Source organism: Ambystoma mexicanum, unplaced genomic scaffold, assembly GCF_040938575.1.
Source record: "Ambystoma mexicanum isolate Mex_15411 unplaced genomic scaffold, UKY_AmexF1_1 Mex_scaf34, whole genome shotgun sequence".
Taxonomy (NCBI): Eukaryota; Metazoa; Chordata; class Amphibia; order Caudata; family Ambystomatidae; genus Ambystoma; species Ambystoma mexicanum.
Genome location: NW_027182449.1, coordinates 1,308,160 through 1,321,979, shown reverse-complemented (window position 1 = coordinate 1,321,979; position 13,820 = coordinate 1,308,160). Strand labels below are relative to the sequence as shown.

Genomic DNA, 13,820 nt, shown 5'->3' with positions numbered 1-13,820 from the left:
AGTTGGTTTGGCAAAAGTTTGCAAAGAAGATGCCTGTAAATTTAGCTCACGCCACACTAGCACTCACCCAGGCGTCGTTTCCTTACAAAAATAGAAAGCATCTCTAAAAAAGAAGAAATAAACACACACACAATTTTCCTGCTGGGGACTCCTCGACTCTTTGGAAGGCAGAGGGCGATGTTGGTTGAGGCCCTTACTTTCTCCGGCTGGTGGCCTACAAGTCCAGGAAAGAAGCAGGCCCAGTAACAGCAGCTGAGGCCCCCAGCCCAGCCACGCCTAGGCAGGCATCAGCAGAAGGCTGACTCTCTACCCCACTGCTGCCCCAAGTTGGTTTGGCAAAAGTTTGCAAAGAAGCTGCCCGTGAATTTACCTCAAGCCACACTAGCACTCACCCAGGCGTCAGTTCCTTACAAAAATAGAAAGAATCTCTAAAAAAGAAGAAATAAACACACACACAATTTTCCTGCTTCTATCCCCTCGACTCCTTGGAAGGCGGAGGGCAACCTTCGCCGCTGGTGGCCTTCACATGCAGGAAAGAAGCACACCCAGGAACAGCAGCTGAGGCTCCCAGCCCAGGCAGGCTTCAGCTGAAGGCCGACTTGGGAAGCACTGAGGCCAGACCCTGGGCTCCTGGGTCCCTCGGTTGAAGGCTCGAGGCCAGACCCCTTGGCTCCTGTGTCCCTTGGCTGAAGGCTCGACCAGTGCTCGACCAGGCTCGATCAGGCGAGATATTAGGTAGCATGGGGCCCAGCTGGGACTTCTAGGAAGCTTAGGGTGACGGCCGCTTCTGCCCCATCATCCAGAGGCCTGGCTATGGAGAGGCATGATGTGGCCTCCCTCCCTTCCTGCCTCTTGTAGGCACTTCTCCCCCGTGAGCACTTCCCGCTCCAGGTGTCCCCTTGTCTCCCAGGGTGCACTCTTCCTCTAGAGCCCACATATGCAGATGAGGCCCATCCACTTGCCTCCCCTAGCTGTAGGGGGCCTTGCGCGTCCACTGGAGAGAAAACGGGGAGACGCTGGAGGTGCTTTGCCAGGGACACGAGTGGCCCTTTCTGGCTGCATCCACCCACCCGAGGCGGCAAGCTGCTGCCCTGGCTTCAGTCTCCTGCTGCTGCTGCTGCTGCTCCAAGTTAGTTTGGCGACAACGTGTCCGCCTCTGACGGGGCTCTGCATTGGAGCGAGGGCTGCTGTCTGCCCCTGTGCCTTTTTCACGCGCCGTGTTTGTTAAAATTAAAAGCGGAATGGAGGAAAAATGTAGTTCAAGACGGAGAAGACGAACTCCGCCTATCGGGCACTGAGTAGCAAAATGCCTACAGCACCTGGTATTCCCAGGCGGTCTCCCATCCAAGTACTAACCAGGCCCGACCCTGCTTAGCTTCCGAGATCGGACGAGATCGGGCGCATTCAGGGTGGTATGGCCGTAGGCGAAGAGTGCGCCGATTCCGAGCCTCTTGTGCTGTGTCGGCTCCTCCGACGTCCACTGCCCTCTTGCAAGGCTGAACGCTGTCCTCTGCAGTGTGCTTCTGCCCTTCTTTTTGCCTCAAGCTCAGGAGCCACAGCTGCCAGCTTGGAAAAGCAACGAGCAGCTCCATGCACCCACTTTTGAAATACCCACTTGCCTACTCATGTTTGCAAAGAAAGTGTCTGTAAATTCAGGCCAAGCCACACTTGCACTCACTCACCCAAGCATCCGTTCCTTACAAAACTTTAAAAAAAAACTCGGAAAGAAAGATGGAAATAAACACACACACAATTTTCCTGCTGGGGGCTCCTCGACGCTTTGGAAGGCAGAGGGTGATGTTGGTTGAGGCCCTTACCATATCGGGCTGGTGACCTACAAGTCCAGGAAAGAAGCAGGCCCAGTAACAGCAGCTGAGGCCCCCAGCCCAGCCCAGCCCAGGCAGGCATCAGCTTAAGGCTGACTCTCTACCCCACTGCTGCCCCAAGTTGGTTTGGCAAAAGTTTGCAAAGAAGCTGCCCGTGAATTTACCTCAAGCCACACTAGCACTCACCCAGGCGTCAGTTCCTTACAAAAATAGAAAGCACCTCTAAAAAAAGAAGAAATAAACACACACACAATTTTCCTGCTGCGGTCTCCTCGACTCTTTGGAAGGCAGAGGGCGATGTTGGTTGAGGCCTTACCTTCTCAGGCTGGCGGCCTACAAGTCCAGGAAAGAAGCAGGCCCAGTAACAGCAACTGAGGCCCCCAGCCCAGCCACGCCTAGGCAGGCATCAGCGGAAGGCTGACTCTCTACCCCAGTGCTGCCCCAAGTTGTTTTGGCAAAAGTTTGCAAAGAAGCTGCCCGTAAATTTACCTCAAGCCACACTAGCACTCACCCAGGCGTCGGTTCCTTACAAAAATAGAAAGCATCTCTAAAAAAAAAAGAAATAAACACACACACAATTTTCCTGCTGGGGACTCCTCGACTCTTTGGAAGGCAGAGGGCGATGTTGGTTGAGGCCCTTACTTTCTCCGGCTGGTGGCCTACAAGTCCAGGAAAGAAGCAGGCCCAGTAACAGCAGCTGAGGCCCCCAGCCCAGCCACGCCTAGGCAGGCATCAGCAGAAGGCTGACTCTCTACCCCACTGCTGCCCCAAGTTGGTTTGGCAAAAGTTTGCAAAGAAGCTGCCCGTGAATTTACCTCAAGCCACACTAGCACTCATCCAGGCGTCAGTTCCTTGCAAAAATAGAAAGCACCTCTAAAAAAAGAAGAAATAAACACACACACAATTTTCCTGCTGCGGTCTCCTCGACTCCTTAGAAGGCGGAGGGCAACCTTCGCCGCTGGTGGCCTTCACATGCAGGAAAGAAGCACACCCAGGAACAGCAGCTGAGGCTCCCAGCCCAGGCAGGCTTCAGCTGAAGGCCGACTTGGGAAGCACTGAGGCCAGACCCTGGGCTCCTGGGTCCCTCGGCTGAAGGCTCGAGGCCAGACCCCTTGGCTCCTGTGTCCCTTGGCTGAAGGCTCGACCAGTGCTCGACCAGGCTCGATCAGGCGAGATATTAGGTAGCATGGGGCCCAGCTGGGACTTCTAGGAAGCTTAGGGTGACGGCCGCTTCTGCCCCATCATCCAGAGGCCTGGCTATGGAGAGGCATGATGTGGCCTCCCTCCCTTCCTGCCTCTTGTAGGCACTTCTCCCCCGTGAGCACTTCCCGCTCCAGGTGTCCCCTTGTCTCCCAGGGTGCACTCTTCCTCTAGAGCCCACATATGCAGATGAGGCCCATCCACTTGCCTCCCCTAGCTGTAGGGGGCCTTGCGCGTCCACTGGAGAGAAAACGGGGAGATGCTGGAGGTGCTTTGCCAGGGACACGAGTGGCCCTTTCTGGCTGCATCCACCCACCCGAGGCGGCAAGCTGCTGCCCTGGCTTCAGTCTCCTGCTGCTGCTGCTGCTGCTCCAAGTTAGTTTGGCGACAACGTGTCCGCCTCTGACGGGGCTCTGCATTGGAGCGAGGGCTGCTGTCTGCCCCTGTGCCTTTTTCACGCGCCGTGTTTGTTAAAATTAAAAGCGGAATGGAGGAAAAATGTAGTTCAAGACGGAGAAGACGAACGCCGCCTATCGGGCACAGAGTAGCAAAATTAAGTATTCCCAGGCGGTCTCCCATCCAAGTACTAACCAGGCCCGACCCTGCTTAGCTTCCGAGATCGGACGAGATCGGGCGCATTCAGGGTGGTATGGCCGTAGGTGAAGAGTGCGCCGATTCCGAGCCTCTTGTGCTGTGTCGGCTCCTCCGACGTCCACTGCCCTCTTGCAAGGCTGAACGCTGTCCTCTGCAGTGTGCTTCTGCCCTTCTTTTTGCCTCAAGCTCAGGAGCCACAGCTGCCAGCTTGGAAAAGCAACGAGCAGCTCCATGCACCCACTTTTGAAATACCCACTTGCCTACTCATGTTTGCAAAGAAAGTGTCTGTAAATTCAGGCCAAGCCACACTTGCACTCACTCACCCAAGCATCCGTTCCTTACAAAACTTTAAAAAAAACTCGGAAAGAAAGATGGAAATAAACACACACACAATTTTCCTGCTGGGGGCTCCTCGACGCTTTGGAAGGCAGAGGGTGATGTTGGTTGAGGCCCTTACCATATCGGGCTGGTGGCCTACAAGTCCAGGAAAGAAGCAGGCCCAGTAACAGCAGCTGAGGCCCCCAGCCCAGCCCAGCCCAGGCAGGCATCAGCTTAAGGCTGACTCTCTACCCCACTGCTGCCCCAAGTTGGTTTGGCAAAAGTTTGCAAAGAAGCTGCCCGTGAATTTACCTCAAGCCACACTAGCACTCACCCAGGCGTCAGTTCCTTACAAAAATAGAAAGCACCTCTAAAAAAAGAAGAAATAAACACACACACAATTTTCCTGCTGCGGTCTCCTCGACTCTTTGGAAGGCAGAGGGCGATGTTGGTTGAGGCCTTACCTTCTCAGGCTGGCGGCCTACAAGTCCAGGAAAGAAGCAGGCCCAGTAACAGCAACTGAGGCCCCCAGCCCAGCCACGCCTAGGCAGGCATCAGCGGAAGGCTGACTCTCTACCCCAGTGCTGCCCCAAGTTGTTTTGGCAAAAGTTTGCAAAGAAGCTGCCCGTAAATTTACCTCAAGCCACACTAGCACTCACCCAGGCGTCGGTTCCTTACAAAAATAGAAAGCATCTCTAAAAAAGAAGAAATAAACACACACACAATTTTCCTGCTGGGGACTCCTCGACTCTTTGGAAGGCAGAGGGCGATGTTGGTTGAGGCCCTTACTTTCTCCGGCTGGTGGCCTACAAGTCCAGGAAAGAAGCAGGCCCAGTAACAGCAGCTGAGGCCCCCAGCCCAGCCACGCCTAGGCAGGCATCAGCAGAAGGCTGACTCTCTACCCCACTGCTGCCCCAAGTTGGTTTGGCAAAAGTTTGCAAAGAAGATGCCTGTAAATTTAACTCACGCCACACTAGCACTCACCCAGGCGTCAGTTCCTTACAAAAATAGAAAGCACCTCTAAAAAAAGAAGAAATAAACACACACACAATTTTCCTGCTGCGGTCTCCTCGACTCTTTGGAAGGCAGAGGGCGATGTTGGTTGAGGCTTTACCTTCTCAGGCTGGCGGCCTACAAGTCCAGGAAAGAAGCAGGCCCAGTAACAGCAACTGAGGCCCCCAGCCCAGCCACGCCTAGGCAGGCATCAGCGGAAGGCTGACTCTCTACCCCAGTGCTGCCCCAAGTTGGTTTGGCAAAAGTTTGCAAAGAAGCTGCCCGTAAATTTACCTCAAGCCACACTAGCACTCACCCAGGCGTCGGTTCCTTACAAAAATAGAAAGCATCTCTAAAAAAAGAAGAAATACACACACACAATTTTCCTGCTGGGGACACCTCGACTCTTTGGAAGGCAGAGGGCGATGTTGGTTGAGGCCCTTACCTTCTCGGGCTGGTGGCCTACAAGTCCAGGAAAGAAGCAGGCCCAGTAACAGCAGCTGAGGCCCCCAGACCAGCCCAGCCCAGGCAGGCATCAGCAGAAGGCTGACTCTCTACCCCACTGCTGCTCCAAGTTGGTTTGGCAAAAGTTTGCAAAGAAGATGCCTGTAAATTTAGCTCACGCCACACTAGCACTCACCCAGGCGTCGTTTCCTTACAAAAATAGAAAGCATCTCTAAAAAAGAAGAAATAAACACACACACAATTTTCCTGCTGGGGACTCCTCGACTCTTTGGAAGGCAGAGGGCGATGTTGGTTGAGGCCCTTACTTTCTCCGGCTGGTGGCCTACAAGTCCAGGAAAGAAGCAGGCCCAGTAACAGCAGCTGAGGCCCCCAGCCCAGCCACGCCTAGGCAGGCATCAGCAGAAGGCTGACTCTCTACCCCACTGCTGCCCCAAGTTGGTTTGGCAAAAGTTTGCAAAGAAGCTGCCCGTGAATTTACCTCAAGCCACACTAGCACTCATCCAGGCGTCAGTTCCTTGCAAAAATAGAAAGCACCTCTAAAAAAAGAAGAAATAAACACACACACAATTTTCCTGCTGCGGTCTCCTCGACTCCTTAGAAGGCGGAGGGCAACCTTCGCCGCTGGTGGCCTTCACATGCAGGAAAGAAGCACACCCAGGAACAGCAGCTGAGGCTCCCAGCCCAGGCAGGCTTCAGCTGAAGGCCGACTTGGGAAGCACTGAGGCCAGACCCTGGGCTCCTGGGTCCCTCGGCTGAAGGCTCGAGGCCAGACCCCTTGGCTCCTGTGTCCCTTGGCTGAAGGCTCGACCAGTGCTCGACCAGGCTCGATCAGGCGAGATATTAGGTAGCATGGGGCCCAGCTGGGACTTCTAGGAAGCTTAGGGTGACGGCCGCTTCTGCCCCATCATCCAGAGGCCTGGCTATGGAGAGGCATGATGTGGCCTCCCTCCCTTCCTGCCTCTTGTAGGCACTTCTCCCCCGTGAGCACTTCCCGCTCCAGGTGTCCCCTTGTCTCCCAGGGTGCACTCTTCCTCTAGAGCCCACATATGCAGATGAGGCCCATCCACTTGCCTCCCCTAGCTGTAGGGGGCCTTGCGCGTCCACTGGAGAGAAAACGGGGAGACGCTGGAGGTGCTTTGCCAGGGACACGAGTGGCCCTTTCTGGCTGCATCCACCCACCCGAGGCGGCAAGCTGCTGCCCTGGCTTCAGTCTCCTGCTGCTGCTGCTGCTGCTCCAAGTTAGTTTGGCGACAACGTGTCCGCCTCTGACGGGGCTCTGCATTGGAGCGAGGGCTGCTGTCTGCCCCTGTGCCTTTTTCACGCGCCGTGTTTGTTAAAATTAAAAGCGGAATGGAGGAAAAATGTAGTTCAAGACGGAGAAGACGAACGCCGCCTATCGGGCACAGAGTAGCAAAATGCCTACAGCACCTGGTATTCCCAGGCGGTCTCCCATCCAAGTACTAACCAGGCCCGACCCTGCTTAGCTTCCGAGATCGGACGAGATCGGGCGCATTCAGGGTGGTATGGCCGTAGGCGAAGAGTGCGCCGATTCCGAGCCTCTTGTGCTGTGTCGGCTCCTCCGACGTCCACTGCCCTCTTGCAAGGCTGAACGCTGTCCTCTGCAGTGTGCTTCTGCCCTTCTTTTTGCCTCAAGCTCAGGAGCCACAGCTGCCAGCTTGGAAAAGCAACGAGCAGCTCCATGCACCCACTTTTGAAATACCCACTTGCCTACTCATGTTTGCAAAGAAAGTGTCTGTAAATTCAGGCCAAGCCACACTTGCACTCACTCACCCAAGCATCCGTTCCTTACAAAACTTTAAAAAAAAACTCGGAAAGAAAGATGGAAATAAACACACACACAATTTTCCTGCTGGGGGCTCCTCGACGCTTTGGAAGGCAGAGGGTGATGTTGGTTGAGGCCCTTACCATATCGGGCTGGTGACCTACAAGTCCAGGAAAGAAGCAGGCCCAGTAACAGCAGCTGAGGCCCCCAGCCCAGCCCAGCCCAGGCAGGCATCAGCTTAAGGCTGACTCTCTACCCCACTGCTGCCCCAAGTTGGTTTGGCAAAAGTTTGCAAAGAAGCTGCCCGTGAATTTACCTCAAGCCACACTAGCACTCACCCAGGCGTCAGTTCCTTACAAAAATAGAAAGCACCTCTAAAAAAAGAAGAAATAAACACACACACAATTTTCCTGCTGCGGTCTCCTCGACTCTTTGGAAGGCAGAGGGCGATGTTGGTTGAGGCCTTACCTTCTCAGGCTGGCGGCCTACAAGTCCAGGAAAGAAGCAGGCCCAGTAACAGCAACTGAGGCCCCCAGCCCAGCCACGCCTAGGCAGGCATCAGCGGAAGGCTGACTCTCTACCCCAGTGCTGCCCCAAGTTGTTTTGGCAAAAGTTTGCAAAGAAGCTGCCCGTAAATTTACCTCAAGCCACACTAGCACTCACCCAGGCGTCGGTTCCTTACAAAAATAGAAAGCATCTCTAAAAAAGAAGAAATAAACACACACACAATTTTCCTGCTGGGGACTCCTCGACTCTTTGGAAGGCAGAGGGCGATGTTGGTTGAGGCCCTTACTTTCTCCGGCTGGTGGCCTACAAGTCCAGGAAAGAAGCAGGCCCAGTAACAGCAGCTGAGGCCCCCAGCCCAGCCACGCCTAGGCAGGCATCAGCAGAAGGCTGACTCTCTACCCCACTGCTGCCCCAAGTTGGTTTGGCAAAAGTTTGCAAAGAAGATGCCTGTAAATTTAACTCACGCCACACTAGCACTCACCCAGGCGTCAGTTCCTTACAAAAATAGAAAGCACCTCTAAAAAAAGAAGAAATAAACACACACACAATTTTCCTGCTGCGGTCTCCTCGACTCTTTGGAAGGCAGAGGGCGATGTTGGTTGAGGCCTTACCTTCTCAGGCTGGCGGCCTACAAGTCCAGGAAAGAAGCAGGCCCAGTAACAGCAACTGAGGCCCCCAGCCCAGCCACGCCTAGGCAGGCATCAGCGGAAGGCTGACTCTCTACCCCAGTGCTGCCCCAAGTTGGTTTGGCAAAAGTTTGCAAAGAAGCTGCCCGTAAATTTACCTCAAGCCACACTAGCACTCACCCAGGCGTCGGTTCCTTACAAAAATAGAAAGCATCTCTAAAAAAAGAAGAAATACACACACACAATTTTCCTGCTGGGGACACCTCGACTCTTTGGAAGGCAGAGGGCGATGTTGGTTGAGGCCCTTACCTTCTCGGGCTGGTGGCCTACAAGTCCAGGAAAGAAGCAGGCCCAGTAACAGCAGCTGAGGCCCCCAGACCAGCCCAGCCCAGGCAGGCATCAGCAGAAGGCTGACTCTCTACCCCACTGCTGCTCCAAGTTGGTTTGGCAAAAGTTTGCAAAGAAGATGCCTGTAAATTTAGCTCACGCCACACTAGCACTCACCCAGGCGTCGTTTCCTTACAAAAATAGAAAGCATCTCTAAAAAAGAAGAAATAAACACACACACAATTTTCCTGCTGGGGACTCCTCGACTCTTTGGAAGGCAGAGGGCGATGTTGGTTGAGGCCCTTACTTTCTCCGGCTGGTGGCCTACAAGTCCAGGAAAGAAGCAGGCCCAGTAACAGCAGCTGAGGCCCCCAGCCCAGCCACGCCTAGGCAGGCATCAGCAGAAGGCTGACTCTCTACCCCACTGCTGCCCCAAGTTGGTTTGGCAAAAGTTTGCAAAGAAGCTGCCCGTGAATTTACCTCAAGCCACACTAGCACTCATCCAGGCGTCAGTTCCTTGCAAAAATAGAAAGCACCTCTAAAAAAAGAAGAAATAAACACACACACAATTTTCCTGCTGCGGTCTCCTCGACTCCTTAGAAGGCGGAGGGCAACCTTCGCCGCTGGTGGCCTTCACATGCAGGAAAGAAGCACACCCAGGAACAGCAGCTGAGGCTCCCAGCCCAGGCAGGCTTCAGCTGAAGGCCGACTTGGGAAGCACTGAGGCCAGACCCTGGGCTCCTGGGTCCCTCGGCTGAAGGCTCGAGGCCAGACCCCTTGGCTCCTGTGTCCCTTGGCTGAAGGCTCGACCAGTGCTCGACCAGGCTCGATCAGGCGAGATATTAGGTAGCATGGGGCCCAGCTGGGACTTCTAGGAAGCTTAGGGTGACGGCCGCTTCTGCCCCATCATCCAGAGGCCTGGCTATGGAGAGGCATGATGTGGCCTCCCTCCCTTCCTGCCTCTTGTAGGCACTTCTCCCCCGTGAGCACTTCCCGCTCCAGGTGTCCCCTTGTCTCCCAGGGTGCACTCTTCCTCTAGAGCCCACATATGCAGATGAGGCCCATCCACTTGCCTCCCCTAGCTGTAGGGGGCCTTGCGCGTCCACTGGAGAGAAAACGGGGAGACGCTGGAGGTGCTTTGCCAGGGACACGAGTGGCCCTTTCTGGCTGCATCCACCCACCCGAGGCGGCAAGCTGCTGCCCTGGCTTCAGTCTCCTGCTGCTGCTGCTGCTGCTCCAAGTTAGTTTGGCGACAACGTGTCCGCCTCTGACGGGGCTCTGCATTGGAGCGAGGGCTGCTGTCTGCCCCTGTGCCTTTTTCACGCGCCGTGTTTGTTAAAATTAAAAGCGGAATGGAGGAAAAATGTAGTTCAAGACGGAGAAGACGAACGCCGCCTATCGGGCACAGAGTAGCAAAATGCCTACAGCACCTGGTATTCCCAGGCGGTCTCCCATCCAAGTACTAACCAGGCCCGACCCTGCTTAGCTTCCGAGATCGGACGAGATCGGGCGCATTCAGGGTGGTATGGCCGTAGGCGAAGAGTGCGCCGATTCCGAGCCTCTTGTGCTGTGTCGGCTCCTCCGACGTCCACTGCCCTCTTGCAAGGCTGAACGCTGTCCTCTGCAGTGTGCTTCTGCCCTTCTTTTTGCCTCAAGCTCAGGAGCCACAGCTGCCAGCTTGGAAAAGCAACGAGCAGCTCCATGCACCCACTTTTGAAATACCCACTTGCCTACTCATGTTTGCAAAGAAAGTGTCTGTAAATTCAGGCCAAGCCACACTTGCACTCACTCACCCAAGCATCCGTTCCTTACAAAACTTTAAAAAAAAACTCGGAAAGAAAGATGGAAATAAACACACACACAATTTTCCTGCTGGGGGCTCCTCGACGCTTTGGAAGGCAGAGGGTGATGTTGGTTGAGGCCCTTACCATATCGGGCTGGTGACCTACAAGTCCAGGAAAGAAGCAGGCCCAGTAACAGCAGCTGAGGCCCCCAGCCCAGCCCAGCCCAGGCAGGCATCAGCTTAAGGCTGACTCTCTACCCCACTGCTGCCCCAAGTTGGTTTGGCAAAAGTTTGCAAAGAAGCTGCCCGTGAATTTACCTCAAGCCACACTAGCACTCACCCAGGCGTCAGTTCCTTACAAAAATAGAAAGCACCTCTAAAAAAAGAAGAAATAAACACACACACAATTTTCCTGCTGCGGTCTCCTCGACTCTTTGGAAGGCAGAGGGCGATGTAGGTTGAGGCCTTACCTTCTCAGGCTGGCGGCCTACAAGTCCAGGAAAGAAGCAGGCCCAGTAACAGCAACTGAGGCCCCCAGCCCAGCCACGCCTAGGCAGGCATCAGCGGAAGGCTGACTCTCTACCCCAGTGCTGCCCCAAGTTGTTTTGGCAAAAGTTTGCAAAGAAGCTGCCCGTAAATTTACCTCAAGCCACACTAGCACTCACCCAGGCGTCGGTTCCTTACAAAAATAGAAAGCATCTCTAAAAAAGAAGAAATAAACACACACACAATTTTCCTGCTGGGGACTCCTCGACTCTTTGGAAGGCAGAGGGCGATGTTGGTTGAGGCCCTTACTTTCTCCGGCTGGTGGCCTACAAGTCCAGGAAAGAAGCAGGCCCAGTAACAGCAGCTGAGGCCCCCAGCCCAGCCACGCCTAGGCAGGCATCAGCAGAAGGCTGACTCTCTACCCCACTGCTGCCCCAAGTTGGTTTGGCAAAAGTTTGCAAAGAAGATGCCTGTAAATTTAACTCACGCCACACTAGCACTCACCCAGGCGTCAGTTCCTTACAAAAATAGAAAGCACCTCTAAAAAAAGAAGAAATAAACACACACACAATTTTCCTGCTGCGGTCTCCTCGACTCTTTGGAAGGCAGAGGGCGATGTTGGTTGAGGCCTTACCTTCTCAGGCTGGCGGCCTACAAGTCCAGGAAAGAAGCAGGCCCAGTAACAGCAACTGAGGCCCCCAGCCCAGCCACGCCTAGGCAGGCATCAGCGGAAGGCTGACTCTCTACCCCAGTGCTGCCCCAAGTTGGTTTGGCAAAAGTTTGCAAAGAAGCTGCCCGTAAATTTACCTCAAGCCACACTAGCACTCACCCAGGCGTCGGTTCCTTACAAAAATAGAAAGCATCTCTAAAAAAAGAAGAAATACACACACACAATTTTCCTGCTGGGGACACCTCGACTCTTTGGAAGGCAGAGGGCGATGTTGGTTGAGGCCCTTACCTTCTCGGGCTGGTGGCCTACAAGTCCAGGAAAGAAGCAGGCCCAGTAACAGCAGCTGAGGCCCCCAGACCAGCCCAGCCCAGGCAGGCATCAGCAGAAGGCTGACTCTCTACCCCACTGCTGCTCCAAGTTGGTTTGGCAAAAGTTTGCAAAGAAGATGCCTGTAAATTTAGCTCACGCCACACTAGCACTCACCCAGGCGTCGTTTCCTTACAAAAATAGAAAGCATCTCTAAAAAAGAAGAAATAAACACACACACAATTTTCCTGCTGGGGACTCCTCGACTCTTTGGAAGGCAGAGGGCGATGTTGGTTGAGGCCCTTACTTTCTCCGGCTGGTGGCCTACAAGTCCAGGAAAGAAGCAGGCCCAGTAACAGCAGCTGAGGCCCCCAGCCCAGCCACGCCTAGGCAGGCATCAGCAGAAGGCTGACTCTCTACCCCACTGCTGCCCCAAGTTGGTTTGGCAAAAGTTTGCAAAGAAGCTGCCCGTGAATTTACCTCAAGCCACACTAGCACTCATCCAGGCGTCAGTTCCTTGCAAAAATAGAAAGCACCTCTAAAAAAAGAAGAAATAAACACACACACAATTTTCCTGCTGCGGTCTCCTCGACTCCTTAGAAGGCGGAGGGCAACCTTCGCCGCTGGTGGCCTTCACATGCAGGAAAGAAGCACACCCAGGAACAGCAGCTGAGGCTCCCAGCCCAGGCAGGCTTCAGCTGAAGGCCGACTTGGGAAGCACTGAGGCCAGACCCTGGGCTCCTGGGTCCCTCGGCTGAAGGCTCGAGGCCAGACCCCTTGGCTCCTGTGTCCCTTGGCTGAAGGCTCGACCAGTGCTCGACCAGGCTCGATCAGGCGAGATATTAGGTAGCATGGGGCCCAGCTGGGACTTCTAGGAAGCTTAGGGTGACGGCCGCTTCTGCCCCATCATCCAGAGGCCTGGCTATGGAGAGGCATGATGTGGCCTCCCTCCCTTCCTGCCTCTTGTAGGCACTTCTCCCCCGTGAGCACTTCCCGCTCCAGGTGTCCCCTTGTCTCCCAGGGTGCACTCTTCCTCTAGAGCCCACATATGCAGATGAGGCCCATCCACTTGCCTCCCCTAGCTGTAGGGGGCCTTGCGCGTCCACTGGAGAGAAAACGGGGAGACGCTGGAGGTGCTTTGCCAGGGACACGAGTGGCCCTTTCTGGCTGCATCCACCCACCCGAGGCGGCAAGCTGCTGCCCTGGCTTCAGTCTCCTGCTGCTGCTGCTGCTGCACCAAGTTAGTTTGGCGACAACGTGTCCGCCTCTGACGGGGCTCTGCATTGGAGCGAGGGCTGCTGTCTGCCCCTGTGCCTTTTTCACGCGCCGTGTTTGTTAAAATTAAAAGCGGAATGGAGGAAAAATGTAGTTCAAGACGGAGAAGACGAACGCCGCCTATCGGGCACAGAGTAGCAAAATGCCTACAGCACCTGGTATTCCCAGGCGGTCTCCCATCCAAGTACTAACCAGGCCCGACCCTGCTTAGCTTCCGAGATCGGACGAGATCGGGCGCATTCAGGGTGGTATGGCCGTAGGCGAAGAGTGCGCCGATTCCGAGCCTCTTGTGCTGTGTCGGCTCCTCCGACGTCCACTGCCCTCTTGCAAGGCTGAACGCTGTCCTCTGCAGTGTGCTTCTGCCCTTCTTTTTGCCTCAAGCTCAGGAGCCACAGCTGCCAGCTTGGAAAAGCAACGAGCAGCTCCATGCACCCACTTTTGAAATACCCACTTGCCTACTCATGTTTGCAAAGAAAGTGTCTGTAAATTCAGGCCAAGCCACACTTGCACTCACTCACCCAAGCATCCGTTCCTTACAAAACTTTTAAAAAAAACTCGGAAAGAAAGATGGAAATAAACACACACACAATTTTCCTGCTGGGTGCTCCTCGACGCTTTGGAAGGCAGAGGGTGATGTTGGTTGAGGCCCTTACCATATCGG

The 13,820-nt window shown here is 54.6% G+C and overlaps 4 non-coding genes and 1 pseudogene across 4 annotated transcripts; all 5 read right to left on the bottom strand.

Annotated features, from left to right (window-relative positions):
• Positions 1 to 1,307: 1,307 nt before the first annotated feature.
• LOC138558801 (5S ribosomal RNA) lies at positions 1,308 to 1,426 on the bottom strand. The gene has a single exon (XR_011298920.1). It is a non-coding gene; the product is annotated as a 5S ribosomal RNA (ribosomal RNA).
• A 2,142-nt stretch (positions 1,427 to 3,568) lies between these two features.
• LOC138559077 (5S ribosomal RNA) lies at positions 3,569 to 3,687 on the bottom strand (annotated as a pseudogene).
• Positions 3,688 to 6,812: 3,125 nt separating this feature from the next.
• On the bottom strand, positions 6,813 to 6,931 carry LOC138558800 (5S ribosomal RNA). Its single transcript, XR_011298919.1, has one exon. It is a non-coding gene; the product is annotated as a 5S ribosomal RNA (ribosomal RNA).
• A 3,126-nt stretch (positions 6,932 to 10,057) lies between these two features.
• Positions 10,058 to 10,176, bottom strand: LOC138558799 (5S ribosomal RNA). Its single transcript, XR_011298918.1, has one exon. It is a non-coding gene; the product is annotated as a 5S ribosomal RNA (ribosomal RNA).
• Positions 10,177 to 13,302: 3,126 nt separating this feature from the next.
• LOC138558798 (5S ribosomal RNA) lies at positions 13,303 to 13,421 on the bottom strand. The gene has a single exon (XR_011298917.1). It is a non-coding gene; the product is annotated as a 5S ribosomal RNA (ribosomal RNA).
• Positions 13,422 to 13,820: the final 399 nt, after the last annotated feature.